An 18,462-nucleotide genomic window follows, 5' to 3' on the forward strand; every position below is an offset into this window, starting at 1 on the left:
TTTTGCAGCATGACCACCTGGTCGCCCACCTGGTGGTTGGATGATTTCGACCTCCTCTTGGCACTCGTGTGCATTGGCTCCCGTTCTCCTTCTTTCGGTGCGCTCATTGTCAAATCTGTCCGGGCTTCTGCTGGGGTGATGTGGAATGGACGACTTTATGACTGTGCCAAACATCAGGTCGGCTGGCGGGACACCAGTCGTGCAGTGAGGGGTGACCCTGTAGTTTCACAGAAAACGATAGAGGTCAATTTTCCACGGACTGGCATTTGCTCTTGATAACCTCAACACTTTGTTGAGGGTTCTCATAAACCGTTCCACATCTCCATTCGCCTGGGGCCACCTTGGCATGATGTGATGGTAACGTAAGTTTAGTTCTTGCAGGTATTGTCTGAACTCCTCCCCTTGGAATGGTGGGCCATTGTCACTCTTGATTCTTGTGGGCAGTCCATGCGTTGCAAACATCTTCTCCATGGCAGGGATGACCACTTCCGCTGCCGTGGATTCAACTATCTCGACTTCGGGATATCGGGAGTGGTCATCAATGGCCACCAGGAGGTACAGGCCATCTTGCAGTTTGCAAAAAAATCGATGCTTATTGCTTCCCATCTGCCATGTCCTCATTCTGCTGACTGGATTGGTTCTGGGTCAGGTGGAGCTCTGGTTATCTGGCATGGTAGACAGGTGTTGATTAGTCTCTCGACCTTCTCATCTATCTGCGGAAACCACACTCGGTGCCCGATTCAAGCTTTCATCCGGGCCATTCCTTGGTGGCCTTTGTGAGCTAGCGCCACTATTCTGTCCTGAAGGCTCGGCTGGATGATGATGCGATTTCCCCTGAGTCGTAACCCTTGTTCCGTGATCGATAGGTCCTGCCATATGGTGAACATCCCAGTGAGAAACGTCTTTGCTTCCGCTGTCCTGTTGTGGGTGTTCCTCATGAAGGACTTCCAATCACCTGAGATGATAGTGTCCTTTACCAGGTCACAACACGGGTCTTTGTGTGTTTCATCTGTAATGTCATCGATGCTGACGGCCTTTGGTCTCATGGCATGCACCACCTGGCAGATATGTTCCTCAGTCTCTTCGGCTACTTGAACTTCCTGTGGAGTCGCCCCTCGAGGGTGTCTGGAGAGGAAGTCTGCCGGGTTTCCACTTCCCGGCTGATAGGCCAACTGAAAATTGTACTGTTGGAGATGTAACAGCCATTTGGCTATTCTGGCCGGCGGGTGGGAGGATGTGCCCATGAAGATTGGCAGCAGGGGTTTATGATCGGTAAATGTTGTGAACCTTCTGCCATACAGATAGAGGTGGAAATGACGACACCCCCAAAGTATGGCAATTGCCTCCTTCTCAATGTGGGAGTATTGTTGCTCCGTCATTGTGAGAGCTCTTGACGCGTATGCAATTGGCCTCTTCTCGCCCTCTTTGGTGACTTGCATGAGGATGGCCCCTAGGCCTACGGGGCTGGCATCCACTTATAGTTCCATTGGGAGCGCGGTGTCATAGTACGCCATTTTCGTGTCCGCCGACAGTGACTCTTTGATGTTTTCAAAGGCTTCCTGACACGCTTGCCCCCATTCCCACTTCATGTTGAGCTTGGTAAGCTCTCGAAGGGGTTCATTCCCAAAAAACTGCGAACTTCAGTGGGTGTCATGGGTGGACTTGCAGCCTGGATGTCTGCAACTTTCTGGGGATCCGGTGAGATGCCAGTGCTGCTGAACCTGTAGCCAAAGAACGATATTTCCGTTTTAAAGAATTCACATTTTTCTTTGTGAATGGTTAGTCCAGCTCCTTCTAGCCTGCCCATGAGCATCTGTAGTCTCCTAAAGTGTTCTTCTCTGTCCTGAGCATGGGCCAGGATGTCGTCACTCACATTTAGGACACCTGGTATGCCCCGGATGACCTTGTGAATTGTCTGTTGAAAAACTTCAGCAGCTGAAGAGATCCCAAAAGTCAAGCGCTTATATTTTCGCAAACCCATGTGTGTCGAAAAAGTGGTTATGTGTCGAGATTCCCTATGCAGCTTTAACTGGTGGTATCCTGCTTTCAAATCAACTTTGGAGAAAACTTTAGACCCTGTGAGATCAGCCACAATTTCGTCCAGGGTAGGCGTGATGTGGCACTCCCGCTTGATGGCAGCGTTCGGGAGACGCATGTCTATAGAAATCCGGACTTTTCCAGGCTGTTTGGTTTTTTTGTGACTACCATCGGGGAAACCCATGGCGTGGGTCCCGTTACTTCTTCTATTATGCCGGCTTCTTCCAGCGCTTTGAGTTCTTTTTCCACTTGTTTGCGCATCTGGAATGGGGTCCTCCTGTGTCCTACGGCCTTTGGCTGGACCGACTCGTCAATGTGGAGTTTGATTGCCTTTCCTTTTAAGCACCCTATTCCTTTTTGCAGGTTGGGATACTGTGCCAGGATCTTCTCGACTTCTTGTGCCTCCTTTACATGACAGATGAACTTTACTAGCCCTAGGTCTTCAGCCGCATCACCACTTAGAAGGCATTCGATGCCCACATTTACCACGTAGACTTTTGACGGTAACAAGTTTTCACCATGGCTGAGGGTAGTGCGGAATCTGCCAACCACCGGTAGGGATTACCTGCATCCATATGCAAACAGCAAAATGTCCGTGTCTTTCAGGACTGGTTGTGGCTGCAGTGTTTGAAATGTGCTTGTGGGCATAACATTTACGGATGCTCCCGTGTCTATGGTCATCCATACCTGTTGGTTTTAGAGTCTAACCTGGCATTTGCGCCTCCTGAGCCCTTTTTTCAGTGTGGCATGTCCATGATTCAGGGCTGACACCAGGTAGACCTTTCTCCCTTTCTTCCACTGTTCTCTGCCAGGTTCCTGTTGGGTCCCGGACATGTCATCCCCTTCTTCCTCAGTCGAAGAGTTTGTCGTTTCCACTCGCCGTGCACTTGCTTGCTTCTTTTTCTTGGTCCCACCCTTCTCTTGAGGAGTTTGTGGTGGCGGCTGTGGGGTACTCGATGACCGGCACACCTTGGCATAGTGGTCCTTTCTGCCACATGCACCGCATGTTGTCCCTTGCGCCGGGCAGTTCCGCCGTCCATGCCGCGGTCCACCACACCATCCGCACTCCATGGGTCCCGGGATTCGTGGCTGCCATCTGGCATGTATGTAATTTCCGCCAGTCTCATCCCTTGTCGACTGTCTATTGGTGACTTGGGCTACCATGGCTGTCATGAGGGCAGGCTGTAGTTTTTGAAGAGACGTGCCCATGTGAGCGGCCCTAGAATGTGCCAGTTCTGTTTGATGACCCAATTCCAGAATGTGTGTCAGGGAGATACCTTTTTCACTCAGCACCATCCTTCTCAGTTTCTCAGATTGGATGCCGTTGATGAGCTGTCTCCGGATTTCTTTCTCAACATCCGTGAACTGGCACGATATTGCCAGCTTCCTGAGTCGGGTGTGGTAGGCATCTAAGGTCTCCTCTTCTGCTTGAAATGTGGTGCAGAATATAAAGGTTTCATAGTCCGGGTTGAGTTGTGGGAGAAAATGAGCCGTCAAAGCATCCTTCGCTTGCTGGTAAATGTCCTGGACATCATCAATAGTTAGCGAGTTAAAAATACGTAGCACTTCGTCCCCCACATTTAGCAATAGGTGTGATCTCATTTTCCTGGCAGTAGTTATGTCCTTGCATTCCATTGCCATTTCAAATTTTTGGATCCATAGTTGCCACCTGGGGCCAACTGATGATGGATCCGTGAATGGGTCGAATGGCTGCATCATTGCAGAGTAGCCCCCTTGTGGGTGAGCTTGAGGTGATGACATCGACAGATTAGCCGCAAGTCTAGAAGGCGTACCGGGCCTGGGGGTGGATGTGCCGGTCGCCATAGCAGGGCCTCACTGTCCCTTGATGGGGTTTATTCGCCTCACCTTGGTGCGTAGCTTCAGGCGTCTGTGGTCCCCTCTGCGTCTGACTTCTCGAGCTGTGGTGGATGGGTCGCTGCCTTGATCCAGGTGCTCATAATGTCTTGTTGCCGTGATCACACGTGCATGCCACGTGTGTGATGTCTTCCCACGTTGTGCCACGTTGCAGTTCCTTGTGGCCATGAATTGAGACTGTATCTCGGCCAGCAACTGGTGCTCGTGTGGAGAACGATATGATGCAGCGAGAAGAAAAAAACATTTTTTTTTTGGGCGGGGGGTTTTGTGTGCCCCCCCCCCACCGGGTGTCCAAAAATTCTGCACGTCGCTGCTAGTGTAAACAGCTGACAGGACGTTGACCGCGTGTGCATGGTCCCGTTTCCCTCGTCGCCAGTGTTACGTTCTGGATCCGCGCTGCGGGGCCTGGGGAGGCAGAACGTTGGAGGCCTCAGTGGCACAGCTCCGGCAGGAGCGAAATAATACACGCCACACGTCGTTGGTATCTCGGCCCGGAACTGCCTCCCATCCGCGCGGGTGGGGCTTTTATTTAGACGCCTTGTGTCACCGCGTTGCGGGACGCAGGGCGGATACAACAGTCGGATCATTGCAGATGCGGGAACTCGTGTATTAGTGCTGTGTGCAGGCGCTGTGGGGCGACATACGTGCACACCTCCTAATGTGCACATGCGTTGCACCATCAGAAGGGACTAGTCTCTGACACTTGGAGGCGCCATGCAAGGGCCTTTAGAATGCGTTGCCATGAGTGGGTCAAGTGGCGCTAGAGGCCTACAGGGCGTGTGGGGGGGCTGTTGGGGGCCCAGGACAGTGCTGCTGACACGTCTTCTGCCCCCTTCCTCTGGTGATCCCCTCGGCGCTGCTTCCTGGGCGTTTGCCCCCTTGGCACTGCAGTAAAGTTGAGCCGCGCCGTGTGCAGAGACTTTGGAAGGTGCAGCGGAGTGGGTTTAGAACCCCAAGACCTGTGAGTCCATGCAGGGGGGGGCGCAGTCTCAGAATGCATTTTACATGTCTGAATAAGCACAGAGAAGGGGGTGCAAATAAGCCGCCTGGCGGAGCTTGCCTTATTTCCCCCTCGCCCCTACCCCTCGCTCGTTCTATCTACCTTTCCCCGTGCAAGTGGCAGCCTGGTGGGTTTAAGCGCAGGAGTCCGTATTACCAATGTCCGTACATTGGACACACAGCGGCACGTCTAGTATGTTTATTAAGCAGCAGCAACTCCTCGGGGGGCCCGTGCGGAAGCTGGGGTGACTGTCGCTCTGAGAAAGCCGCGGAGCCTGGACACGTTAGACGAAGACCCCGCCATCTTCTCAAGGCGCTAATGCTGGAAGATGCAATGTTTATAGGTTTATGCCCTCCTAGGATCGCCGATGCTCAGAGCGCAGGATCGTTAAGCATTACACGGCATCAGGTGCTTTTTGAGGTTCATTCTGGCCTTTTCATTCCTTTTGGGGCTCCGTTTTCGATATTAGAAGCTTCTTTGGCAAAGGGAGGGCTGTGTTGGGTGAGTCTTATTGAGGGTGTTCTCCCCTCTGAGTTTCAATAATCGGAGCAAGATTCTATATGCTGCTATATAGTCAATTAAATGGTTTTATATTTTAACAGATTTGAGGGAGTTGCACTAATTGTGTAAAAACTATCTTTGGGGAAGGAATATTAAATATTGAATTTACTGTTTCCTTATTTCGCAGGAGGCCGCTGTACTGGGAACTATTTTCCAACTTCTTGTTCTCTCCGGGGAGTCTCTCCCTCCGGCGAGTCTTTATTTTGCCCACACGCCTCCCGTCTTTTGCCTGTTTCTGTTCCGAGTGGGACCGCGGCCCACTCTCTAGGAGGAGGTTTCCCGACAGGCAGGAGTGTGGCGGCAGCAGCAGGGGGAGGAAGTGTGTTCCCGGTGCCATGGCCTGCTGCTGGGAGCCCTGGGACTGTACAGGGGAAAGGACTGGACTTTCTCGGACTAATTTGGCTGCAGGTTTGTCAACGTGGGAAAGGGGACCTAGTGTCTAGCGCCCTGATTCACCAGGTGCTCCTCGTGGCACTCTACGTCCATTTGATAGCCGCTATTTTGGGAGCACCTGCTGTTGTGGTTTGCCTACTGCAGCCTCTTGCTCCCGCTCCCACCCAACGCCCTTTGAGTGTGTTTTGAGACATAAGTGGACAATTCTTGGACTAATGTTGATTTTTTTTTCGTTTTTATTTTTTTCCTTCATAATGTTTTAATATACATGTTTCACTTTACTGAACATCGAGTTCATTGAGATCACTTTGTATTAAATGTTTTCTCGCTCTGTTTGTATCCCTTCTTTTTAACGTTTTATCATTTTAATTTTTATAAGTTTTGCTATTCGATTTTTAACACGAGCTATTGCCAAACTGTACATTTTGCACTGCCTACTCTGCACCTCACTGTGTTTGTTGGAATTCTAGTTGTGTAGTTAGGAAGGTGTGAGTTGCCTGCCATATACTAAAATTTTAGTGCACAATATAATTTTGGCATTTTTTCGTTTTTACACTACTACATATTTCTACATTTACATCCTTGCACCTTGGCATTTTTGCACGCATTGGTCTGTGTGGGCCGCCCTGCACTTTGTATCTATCTGCATATTTATACATTAGCATATTTTTGCGCGTAGTAGCGGTACTGTGCGGTATATTTGCGCGACAGCGGTTTATTGTGCGGAGGTGGCCAGTTACTGCTGCTCTCCTTTCTTACGTCGGGCAAACAATAGTCTGAGAACTAGGATTAGAGTTTTGAGTTTTACCGTAATCTGCAGCCCCATCGCTGTCTTTGTTGTCCTGGATTTTTTCCCCTATAGGAATTAGGTTTCTATCTCAGTTCCTTATAGACCTGCATATTCCATATTGTGGGGTTAATTGAGTTTTTGTAAAGTTGATTCTCTGTTGAAGAAACATAATGCGCAGCGGTTTGAGGAGCTAATTCATAACCGTTGCTCCCTTGACTGTGAACCCTCAGGAGTTGCCCGGGAAGCCGGGACCGGCTTTTAGGGGAAGCAGAGGGGGTAAAGCACAAATGTCTCTGGGGAGGGCGCCAAACTCTAAAAGTCGAGGCGGTTACGGCCAGCCCCTCGTTAGACCCTCCCCTTGCAACCAGGATTACCTGCGGTAGTTTGGAAGTCACAGCTGGAAACGGGGTGAATTTAGCAGAGAATCAACCTTTGATGAGGTCGAGTGGGAATCTAATGGGTTTGAAAACTCCAAAACGTCCTTGTTGTCGGAAGGGAATTCTGGTGAACCAAACCTTGACGCAGTCCCCTATTGCAGGCCAACGTATAATTGATTCCTATTTTGGTAAAAAGGTGGAAACTCGTACCGAAATCAAAACAATTGCCCCCACTAAAGCCATGGCTTTTATTCATCATTCACTTATGAATCCTGTGAATGACAAGGCTGATTTTGGAGAGACGCATGACCTAAGGATTATTGAATTTGCAGATTTGGCGATGGAGGGAACGTTGGGAAGGGGGTCAGGCGGCAACCCAACAAGTGTGATTCAGCAGTCATGTGATGCTTCAATGCTTAACACCCACGGTTCAATGCCCGATTCCCCCACACCTCCAACTGATCTGATTGAGAAAGAAAATGCTATGTCAGAAAGTCCATCACATCCCCCTAGGACCAATGCCTCAGGTTCATTGGGTGAGGGTGGGATGCATCATACTTTGAGGGAGGTTGACGAGGGAATTTGTTTAACCCATCCAACTGTTTCGGCTCTAAACATGGTGTTGAGCTCGTTCGTCAACCTCTACGACAATATTTGGCATGAATTAAAGGAGCATAGTTTGTTATTGGTTCAGTTGGGTGAGAAGATTGAAAACTTGACTAGAATTAAATTGTCAACAGTGATGGATCCCTTCCCGATTGGGGCAAACCCCCTATTTATCCCCAGGGAGGTTTCCCCGCTTATTACAAGGGAGGAAACATTGCTTCCACCTAGGTGTTTGGTGAACCCGGATCCAATAGTTATTAGCGATGACTCCAATAATTATAGTTCTTTGGTTGGTCCAGGAAAAAGCTTGCCAATGGTTCAAATGTTTAAAGGTTCCATAAACCCTAAAGCCCGGGAATGGGAGGCGGGGTGGCTCCATTTTGTAAACCTTTAGAGGTGGATTCATTTGTAGAAATTTTAAGGGGGCAGCAAAAGCGGGGTTTGTTAACGAGGAGGAATCAAATTGATTCAGCTCCCTTCATTTTCAAAGCTAAAAAAACGCTTAGGAAGAAGGATCAAAAGAAAAATAATTGAGGAACGCTTCGTAGGGCAGACAAAGTGGAGGTCAAGGCTGATACGCCTAAGTTGATTAACAAGGGGTGTCCTGGGAGTCCCTCTGCCAGACATTAGTCCTGGTTACGAGAGACTTACCCAGAGTCTTTAGCTCACTATCTTTCACAGAGAAGAAATATCCCAAACATCAGGTTTTGTCCTGCCCTCGGGCAGTCCAGCACCGAAATGCTAGGCAATTCTCTGAACAAGAGTACCAACAGCATCCCCAGACACGTGTTTCGGTCTGGTTGGACCTCATCAGTAGGGAGGAGCTGTGCCTCTCTAAGAATAGTGAGCAAGGGTACGCCTAAGTTAACTCAGTGTGGTAAAAGAAAATTAAGTTCTACGCAGTCACTGCTGGGGGCAGTACAGAACACAGAAGGGGATGCTCCAACAGACAAGCTTCTGGAATTTTGTGTTCCCCGACTTTGCCCCGGAGGTAACCACACAAGGAAAAAGTGGAACAAACCTAGATTCATCGGACATTTCATTGTTAAGGATATCACGCTGTCTGCCGTCAAATTGCATGGTAGGCGAGCTTGGATCTTCTTGGGAGACGTGAAACTGTTCGCTGGAGAGACACCTCTGCCCTCACCCCAACACGAAGAGACTACAGACGATGGGGCAGAACCACAGCACGTGCAGACGAGATCTATGAAGGATGCATAACCTGTCAAGAAGAGAAGCCAAGGAACTTTTGAGTTTTAACTGTGGCTTAGTCCTGGACATTCCCTTTTGAGCAAAAATATAAGGGGAAAAGGACATATTTCGAACACTCTGTGCATCCTAGTTGTGGGGTTAAGAGACGATCTGCATTCATAGAGCCACAATAACTTATTGACTTTGGACTGAGGCATACTTAAAGCCTTGATAAGAAATTATGCCAGACTGTGACCGTGGATATACAAATTGGAAGAGAATACAGTATCCAGATTTATTTAATACAGAGTTTTTGTTTGGACTTACTCATGATATCACACAATAGTGACTTCACCAGAAATATACTCACCTACTTTGAACTAGTACTATGTTCTTATCCATCTTTAGTGTGGAGAACCACTAGCATACCAGAAGTTCTTCAATATCCTGACAACGAAAACATTATATTAGGATTGCTTCCAGTCATCACAGAGCAATTCTTACTGCTGCCAGAGTACAGTGAAGAAAAGACAAATGCCCCTATCCGACGAAGCAGCTCATAGACTGGTTAGTGAACTGGTTCCAGATACAAGAGACAGTTGTTCCGTTATCCAACCAAAGGACAATTGATCCAGAAAAATTCATTGAGTCGACACAGCTGCTTCCAAGAGCAATAATGTAACAATAAAACCATGTTTTTGCTTCCTTAGGTGATTGAGATGGGCAACCTTAGTAGCAATATCGTGCTACCACAAGAAAGGCGTCCATATTGTCCTAGAAGTAAATGCTGTAGGCTTATATACCACTGTATTATCTATACAAGTATTATATTCATAATCGTGTTGCTTTCACTCACTGTTAGAACTGCTTTCTACTTCGGAGCAAATGGAACCCAGACTCCTATGCACTCACCTGACAGTAAGGAGAGTGTACGTGTGGTAGCTACAAAACAACCTAGACCCTATATAGTCATCCCAGTTCCATAAAAGGAGGTTGGATTGTCTGAGCTTGAAATGGATGGTGTGAGTAATGATACACACACCCTTGTCTTAGCAAATGTGTTTAAACACTGGAGACAGGGTCGGCAATACAGACATGGTAAGGGGTTGATAAAGGTTGTACCTAGACAAATAATGAGTACTAACACACCTGGTCTAGTGTCAATGAACCAAGAACTAACTTCTAGAAGAAGAGGGTTATTCGAACAAATACTGATGAGAGGTTTTATGCCTGAAGGAGCTGCTAGGCAAATGAGAAAAGCTGACCTTTCGCATACACAAGAGGTACCTGCAAGCGCATCCCGCCCACTGATGGATGTGCTTATGATTCCTCCAGACAGAAGAAGCTATACAGATGTACTTCGTGATATGATTTTGGAAGCTCACGTTAAAAGAATAAGATCCAGAAGAAGTACACAAGAAGACAACTATGAACTAAATGATTACCTGGACAGCACCGCACATTTGGGAAATAACATGATACCAACCTATGAAAGAAGTTGGGAGACAAACTTCAGATGAGGGATGCTTTGTATGTGCACTTCTGCCATACAGCATGGGAAAGTCAAAAATCTGCATAGCTATTGAAATAGATGTCCAGACAGCACACTGTCTGTCGCATGTGGCAATGTGCAAGACCAGAGGTCAGTTCATGGGTCGTGATGCCTAGCTCAAGTGGGCAACTGAAGACAGATTCAGAGGAAGACAATTATGTGCAAGATACAAAGACAAGAGACAGAGAACAAACAAAGAATCATGTGATCAGATACGAGAAGCCTGGAATGAAAGGAGCAGAAATTAGAAGAGAAGTGAACAAGAAACTCAATGTCATAGGGAAATCTGCAGATTAAATTCGAAGATGGAAGAACAGAGGACAGATGCAGATCTGGGGATCAGTGCTTACTCCAAAAGGATGGGAAGAAGGAGTGGTGATCTGCAGAGCATGCGTAATCCTCGGGTGCTATGAACCTGTAATTGACATAGTACAAAATGGATATAAACCATTATGGCCAAGACTTGCTTAATTACTGACATGGGTCGAACACAGAGGGGGACCCTTGCAGATAATTCCACAGGAAACTTCTAAGTTTTGCTTCAGAATTACTAGCACAAGAAAACTGGGAGAGAACCAAAACCGTGGCCGAATCTTTGATGCTCCAGGAATGGTACACGGTACTGCAGTGATCATGGACCACTATTGAGCTTGCCGATCCAAGGCATACATGAGACTACTGTATGGGAGGAAGGGTCTCCAGGAACACCCTCCCCCACATTTTTCCCCCACGTGGCGCTTATGACTCGCCGGCAGCCATCTATGCACCTGGGTCCGGGCTGTGGGATGGCTGCGGGCTGACGCATGAGACTGCACGACTCATCCTGCAGCATGATACAGACTCCATTTTGTAATGCACCTAGATTCCATTTTGAACATAACAATCTGCGCCTCAGTGGCACAAGCCGCCTGCAGGGCTGCAGCTCTTCCCCACCCGACCACGCACAGCGAGCCAGCACTCCCCTCATCCTCCGCCCCATGGCGGTTCAGCTAGAGGCCTGTTCTCACGAGAGACTAGGCACGAACAAGCAACAGTATAAATACTGTATCTTTCACCTTCCGCAGTACATCATTGACCTGACGACAGGGGAGTTGCTAGGTCTGGAAAAGACCCGGGGCTAAGCTGATGTCGGAACTGTTGGGACTGGGGGCTAGCTAGTCTTTTGGCTGTAGCTCCTGAGATTCTATCCGGGGCTACAACCAAAAGATCAGGGGCTATAGCCCCCTTAGCCCCCCCCTAGCAACGCCCCTGCCTGACCAGACCTTAAGCTGGGGTCTGAGAAAACCAAAGCTGCCTCTATGAAACACGTCCTGTCTCCTCGCAGACCCCTGCATCTATAATATATGTTGTGAATAACCCCCAACCCTGATCCCCGTTTGAAGTGTCGACCATGAATGTTAAGCCCGTGTGCCACCCAGCTTTATCTGTGCTGCTAAGACATTTGTATGAAATAGCCTCAAGTCCATAAGGCTGCTGGCTCATATTAAAATGGTACAACCTCTGCCCATCCCAGAGCACCCGCATGTAAAGTTATCAAACAAATGTAATTCCGAACTTGCCATCACTAATCAAAGGTTAGGGTTGCTGCACAATATTTTGAAAGCAATGTGTAAGATCCTTATGCACAATATGATTTCCCATGAATACACAAGTTTGCAAGTGGACAAATAGGTGTTGCAATACGCACAAGTCTTTTTGAAGTAATGAGCATCGCCTTTATTAACGGAATGTCATTTGTAGTAATTGTTTAACCTTTTAGCATGTACACAAGTCTGATTATAAGCAGAATGTTACAGACTGTCCCTGATGCTGATGTATACGCCAACCTGGTTCTACCTCGCGTTTTTATGCTAGCTTTTCCCATGTGTCCCCGCACCCCGATACAAAACTATAGCCCAGCGAATGATGTGATGTTAATGAAACCTCTGTTGATTCTGTAAATACAGCATCCATGCAATTGTACTGCTATAACTCCGTTTTTCATTTATAATGATGTGCATGCAACCCTGTAACGTAGAAGCGCGTGAAGGTACAGGGCCATCTCCCCCTTCTCCTGGAGAGCCACATACTCGGCCCCCACCATTCTCCCTCTAAGGCCCGGCTGGTGGTTGAAGGTCCTTAGTTTATTGATGTTAGAATAACACAGATAAACCTCCTTGCCTTCCTGCTGAACCCGCACAAGGTATTTGCCTTCCCCACATGCCCCCTGACACCCGATGCCGCCATAAAATCACTGTGTACCTCCACGTTCTGGCTAGAAGAATTATGAGCAGCAAGACCCCACATGCCGCCACCTTTTGATGTGCCCCCCCTGACCTATTGGTATTCCAGTTCACCCCAACCTCGACTGGTCATGGTGGCAGTTATTCACTCTTGTACTAACATACTATAAAAACATCGCTTACTACATCTAACAAGGCAGAATGATAAAGGTGCCCCACCCAATGCCCCCTGATAAGACACCTGGACTCATGATACTGCACCTTCTGCTAACGATGATTCTTATGATGATGTATTGAGAAGACCCAGGGTTATATGCTATTTCCTTTGTGATGTTAGATTAACCACTTGTAGGATGTATATGATAGATTGAAGCAGGAGTTAGTAATGAATGTGTCTGTGTGGCCACAAGGGCAACATGTTAGTGCAGATGTGATGTATCAACTCAAACAGCTCCTGACCTGATACTCCACCCTGAGGAGCCCAGCTGACCCAAGCACCCCGTGGATCTCTGCCAATCATGGAGCATCGCCCCTACACCATCCATAGTAGCAAGTCTTCACCACCCAATCCCCACGACTCTGTGCCCCCTATAGCTCACCTCACCGATGACGTGTTTTTGTAATAAATATGAATGTCTTTCTATTATCTGGCAGAGCACTCTTGGAGTTTGCAGAGTCCTCTGCATGCCCTATATTGATTTAGATAAAACGTTTTATACTTCACCCGCACTTTGTCTTGGTCTCATTCCCTGCTGGGGTGTGTCCATTATTTACTCCCATTGTAGAGTTTTAAATGCCTTTTTAGGGGACGCTCACTTTCACAACCGAAAGATTGGGGAGGAATATGCACACTGGCGAATGTTCATGTTCCAGCGTTGGTGATTCCGAAAAGTGATCTAAATATTGACAATTTCCTGAAAGCAGATGCTCACCTGAGGAAGAAGAGATTTTTGGAGATTGTGAAAAGGAAGAAAAGGGAGAATTACTTTTCTGCAAAATCAATAGAAGCTTTTGATGCCATTGCGTATGAACACAGACTGTTCAATCAGACCGCTTCAGTATTCACATTGATCTTTTTACCCGTAGTACAGGTTGGAGCAAATACTAAAAGGTTGCAGATAACAAGATGGGAGTTGCTGCAGACCATTAACACAACCATAAAGGGATTCAATGCAATCAGAGAAGAATTGAGAGCTGTAAGACTGATGACTCTCCAGAACAGATATGTCCTAGACATGATCACCGCTATGGATGGAGGTGTGTGTGCAAAAATCAGAGAATCATGTTGCACGTTCATACCTTCTCATGATGACGAGAATGGAACTTTGACGGAGGCCATAGACATGCTGACGAAGCTTCAGGGCCAGATGATAGATGAAGTGGAAGACATTGCTAATGACAGCTGGTTCGGAGCACTGTTCTCATGGGTTCCACAATGGATGGCAGGCGCTTTCAAGTTTCTTGGAGTCCTGTTAGTGATGATATTGCTTGGATTCTGTGTGATCAAGATAATAATCTCACAATACAAGAAGACAGCAAAGAAAGCCATAGGGATGAAGATTATGATCGATGTTGAACAGGGATGGAAGCCCAAAGATCTGACTGATGAAGAAATCAGGGACTTTATGAAGACCAGCATTCATGCACCTGAGGGAATGAAGTTCCTGTATCCAAAGGGCCATAGAAAGTACGTGGGAGATGGATCTATTGCAGTCCAAGTGGACAATGCATGCCTATGACATGGAATAAAGATGAACATGTAAAATCAGCGGGATGCCTGAAGGGAGTCAAAGATATGGATCCCTAAGAAGCATTTTTTCAGACCAGGATGTTTGGATACAAAGGATGATGTGAGAGTGGTCGATGAATCGCCCAGAGGGGAGAGTGTAGAGGAGGAGCCAAGTACCCTCACTCCTGTTACCCCTCTTGTAGTATCTACTGATTTTGTGCCTAAGTATGTGTCATATTCTGAACAGTTGATCCACCAGAGGGCAGAGCATGGGCTCTGTGCAGTACCCATAAGAATACCAATACCGGGGGCGTGGCTAACCGCCATGTAGAGTGGACGCGTCTCCGGTGAGCTCCGCTCGAAGGGTATCGATAAGCTGCTCTACGGGACACTAAAGCCTCACTTGAGCCCGCAGAAACATCGAAAGAGCCGCAGAAGCCTGCGAGAGGCCCCTGGACTTCCCACACACGAAAATTGCAGCCCTAAAAGACCTAAACGCGGCTCGTGGAAAACTGCGTAATTTGGGGCCAAGATGGCGGCCGCCTCCTGCTAAGTCCGAGGAGCCTCGCGCTGGCCCAGCGATCCGCGGTAGGGGCGGACCCCCATCGCACGTCGGGGAGAAGAGGCATCGGAGGGCGATCGAGAGACTGATCCTGCGAGGAAGACATAGCGGCGGCACCGCCCGGGTCACTGGTGCGCGCCAGTGACCAAAGCGACTGGAGACGCCGGTCGGCCCCGCGACGGAGTCCGGCGGAGACTGGGGATCGAACCGGGCCCACCTGCTGAGGTGAGAGAAGAGCGCAAGCGAGGGGCTCGCCCCGCCGAGGTGTCCGCCTGCCCCGCCTGGCCGGCACGGCCCTCCCGCCAAGGAACTACAAGAATGGCTGGCCTGGATAGATCAACGGGCAGGGGGGCCAAGTCCAAGCAGCGACAGACCACCCTAGATGCGTATGCGGCCAACGAACACCCTGCCCCCGGATGCCCCGAAGTGGCAACGGTTAGCAAGGAGCCAGACCCCGCCGCGGCGCTGACTGAACCCAGCAACACCCAACTTATGGAGGCCATCACTTTATTCCAAGCAACGATGGTGAACAAGATAGACGCAGTGGCCATCGACCTAGGACTCCTACGCCAAGACGTCCGCGCGCTAGCGGGCAGAACCGAGGCATTGGAGACCCAAGTACGAGAAAACACCGAAGCAAAGGCTCAACTCCTGCACGATGTAGATGGCCTAAGGCAGAGGGTTAAGAATCTGGAGGACAGGGCGGAGGAGGCCGAAGGGAGGGCCCGCCGAAACAACATCCGGCTGCTTGGCCTGCCCGAGGGCATAGAGGGCTCAGACCCCACCAACTACATAGAAAACCTCCTGCTACAAGAGATCGGAGCGGAGAAACTATCACAGGGTTTCTCCATAGAAAGGGCCCACAGGTCACTTGCTAGGAAACCACCGCCAGGCGGCCCACCCAGGCCCATGATAGCGAAAGTACTAAATTACAGAGACCGCGAGATCATCCTGGCCTTCTCGCGCTCAGGAGGACAGATCCAGAGGAACTCGGCCAAGATCGCGATCTACCCCGATTATACGTTCCAAGTACAGATGAACAGAGCCCAGTTCATATACACTAAGACTAGACTGAAAGCGGCCGGTGTGAAATACATGCTCCTGTACCCCTCCAGGCTGAAGGTGATACATAAAAACAGAGCCCTCCTGTTCGACACCCCGGCACTGGCTCGTGACTGGATGGATGAGCAACAACTGCCAGACATTGAAGATAAGAGACGTAAGCCGAATTGAATCATCCACCGTAACTGTAACGAAAAGGGTTCTTACCCCAGATGCACAGCAATACTGAATCGAACCCTACAAGCAACTGAATAGATCACACCACGCGGAACACCGAAGCAACAGCTCCCTCAACCCCCCGGAGTCTTATTCTTTCTCTTTTCAGGGTACGTTTACCCGCCCGTAGGGCACCCGACGGCCATGTTTGGTCCTAAGGAGCGGAAACGGGACAGTCATGACGGGGTCCCCCCCGTTAGACCAGTTCTATGTTGGGGAAGTTTATTAGGGGGGAGGGAATCACAGGGGAGTTGCACCCATGTTGGGACTTTCGAAAGGGAAACACCGAGACCCCAGGACAACTTGCTACAGGTACATTGCCAACTAAAACCCTGCCCGAGGCAGCGGGGGAACATTGGACTCAACCACGCTCATGGCTGAAACGATTAAAATAATGACGTGGAACGTCAGAGGCATGAACAGTTACGTGAAACAATGCAGGATACACACATATCTACGACGCTGTAGGGTCAGGATTGCCATGATCCAGGAAACACACCTAACGGAGGAGAAACTGAAAGCCCTAGCCAAGACATGGCGGGGGACCCTGATCGGATCCTCCTACTCCTCGTACGCAAGGGGGGTCCTGATATGGATCGACCCGACTGTCCCCTTCAGGGTAACGGACACCAAGACGGATGATGAAGGTAGGATGGTGCTGGTGCAGGGTACAGTTGAGGGGAGAGATTTGTGCCTGATTAGCACCTATGCCCCAAACCATGACGCCACCCCCTTCTTCCACTCCCTACACACCAGACTAGGCCCATATGCAAATTCCACAGTGATCTGGGGTGGGGACCACAATTGCACCCTTGAACCACTCAAGGACAGATCTGATGCCAAACACTCCCGCCCGTCCCCCCCAGCCAAAGTATTGCTTAAACTAATGACCCAACTCTCGCTTTGCGACTTGTGGAGGGAGCTGGGCCCGGAGCGGCGTGAGTACTCCTTCTACTCCCCACCACACAAAATCTACACTAGGCTAGACTACATGCTAGTCAGTTGTGAGCAGCAGGCCACTTTCAGCGACGCACAGTACCTGCCTAGGGTACTGTCGGACCACTCCCCCTTAATGGTCACTTGGGAGGTGTACCCGCCCAGACCCCCGGTTCCCACGTGGAGACTACGAGCTGAGGCTCTGCTAGATGCAGCCTTCCGAGACCATATACAAGACAGCACAGATGAATACTGGCAGGTCAACCTAGGCAGCGTAGACAGCATTGGCACCGCATGGGAGGCATATAAGGTGGTCATGAGAGGGGACATGCTGATGACGGTGGGAGGGGCCCAGAGAACCATCGCGAACTCCCTGGCAGACGCAGAAAGGAAACTGGGCGAACTAGAAAGCAAAGTAGACGTAACCCCCGAGTGCCTACAGGAAATAATTCAACTGCGACAAGCTTGCCTGTCCCATTGGGAGACACTCGGGAAACTGAATTATACTAAGCACTTAGAAAGGTCACACGCCCTAGGAGACAAACCCGGCAAACTCCTAGCCTGGCTATATAAAAGGGAGACCCACAGCACCCCTATTTGTCACGTGCGTAAACCTGACGGCAGCACCGCGCACACACAGGCAGAGATTAACGAGGTCTTTTCCGAGTTCTACCGCGACCTTTACTCCCAGACCCCCCTTTCGTCTGCCACCGGGATTGAAGATGCCCTAGATTGCATAGAGTTACCCAGACTAGATCCACAATTGGCGGAAACCCTAGATGACCCTATTACCCCAGATGAGGTGAAGGTAATAATTAGAACACTACCCTCAGGTAAAACGCCGGGTATGGACGGCCTCCCCGGGGAATTCTATAAGACATACGAGGAGACCCTTGCCCCTCTGCTTGCACAGGTATACAACGAGGCTTTCGAGCGGGGCTCCCTCCCGAATTCCATGAGTGAGGCAATAATAATTCCTGTACTAAAGCCTGGCAAAGATGGGATGGAGTGCGGAGCATATAGACCGCTCTCTATGCTAAATGTCGACAGCAAAATACTTGCGGCACTGCTAGCCAGCAGACTGCGCAGATTAGTCCCCCTTCTGATCCACCAAGATCAAACGGGATACGTGCCCGGACGCTCAATCACCGAAAATCTACGTAGATTACACCACATCATACATAGCACCGAAGGGAAACCCCAGAAATACGCTGTGGCGTCCCTCGACGCCACTAAGGCGTTTGATTCGATCAGATGGGAATGGTTATACGCCACCATGGTCAAGATGGGGGTTGGACCCGCCTTCCTTAAATGCACCCAATTGATCTACACTCACCCCACCGCCAGGGTCCG

General features: G+C 49.3%; 1 protein-coding gene across 2 annotated transcripts in view; it reads right to left on the minus strand.

The window, feature by feature from the left end:
• LOC138522087 (major histocompatibility complex class I-related gene protein-like) overlaps positions 1–18,462 on the minus strand; it is a 301,035-nt gene that overhangs the window by 265,176 nt on the left and 17,397 nt on the right. The window contains exon 1 of one of the 2 annotated variants that reach the window (XM_069635332.1): positions 8,661–8,858. The exons of the other annotated variant lie outside the window; for it this stretch is intronic. The gene's annotated coding sequence lies outside the window, so the exon portion shown is untranslated. Of the gene's footprint in view, positions 1–8,660; positions 8,859–18,462 lie in introns of those variants that run through there. 2 annotated transcript variants of the gene reach the window in all.

This window comes from Ambystoma mexicanum, chromosome 13 (genome assembly GCF_040938575.1).
Source record: "Ambystoma mexicanum isolate Mex_15411 chromosome 13, UKY_AmexF1_1, whole genome shotgun sequence".
Lineage (NCBI taxonomy): Eukaryota > Metazoa > Chordata > Amphibia > Caudata > Ambystomatidae > Ambystoma > Ambystoma mexicanum.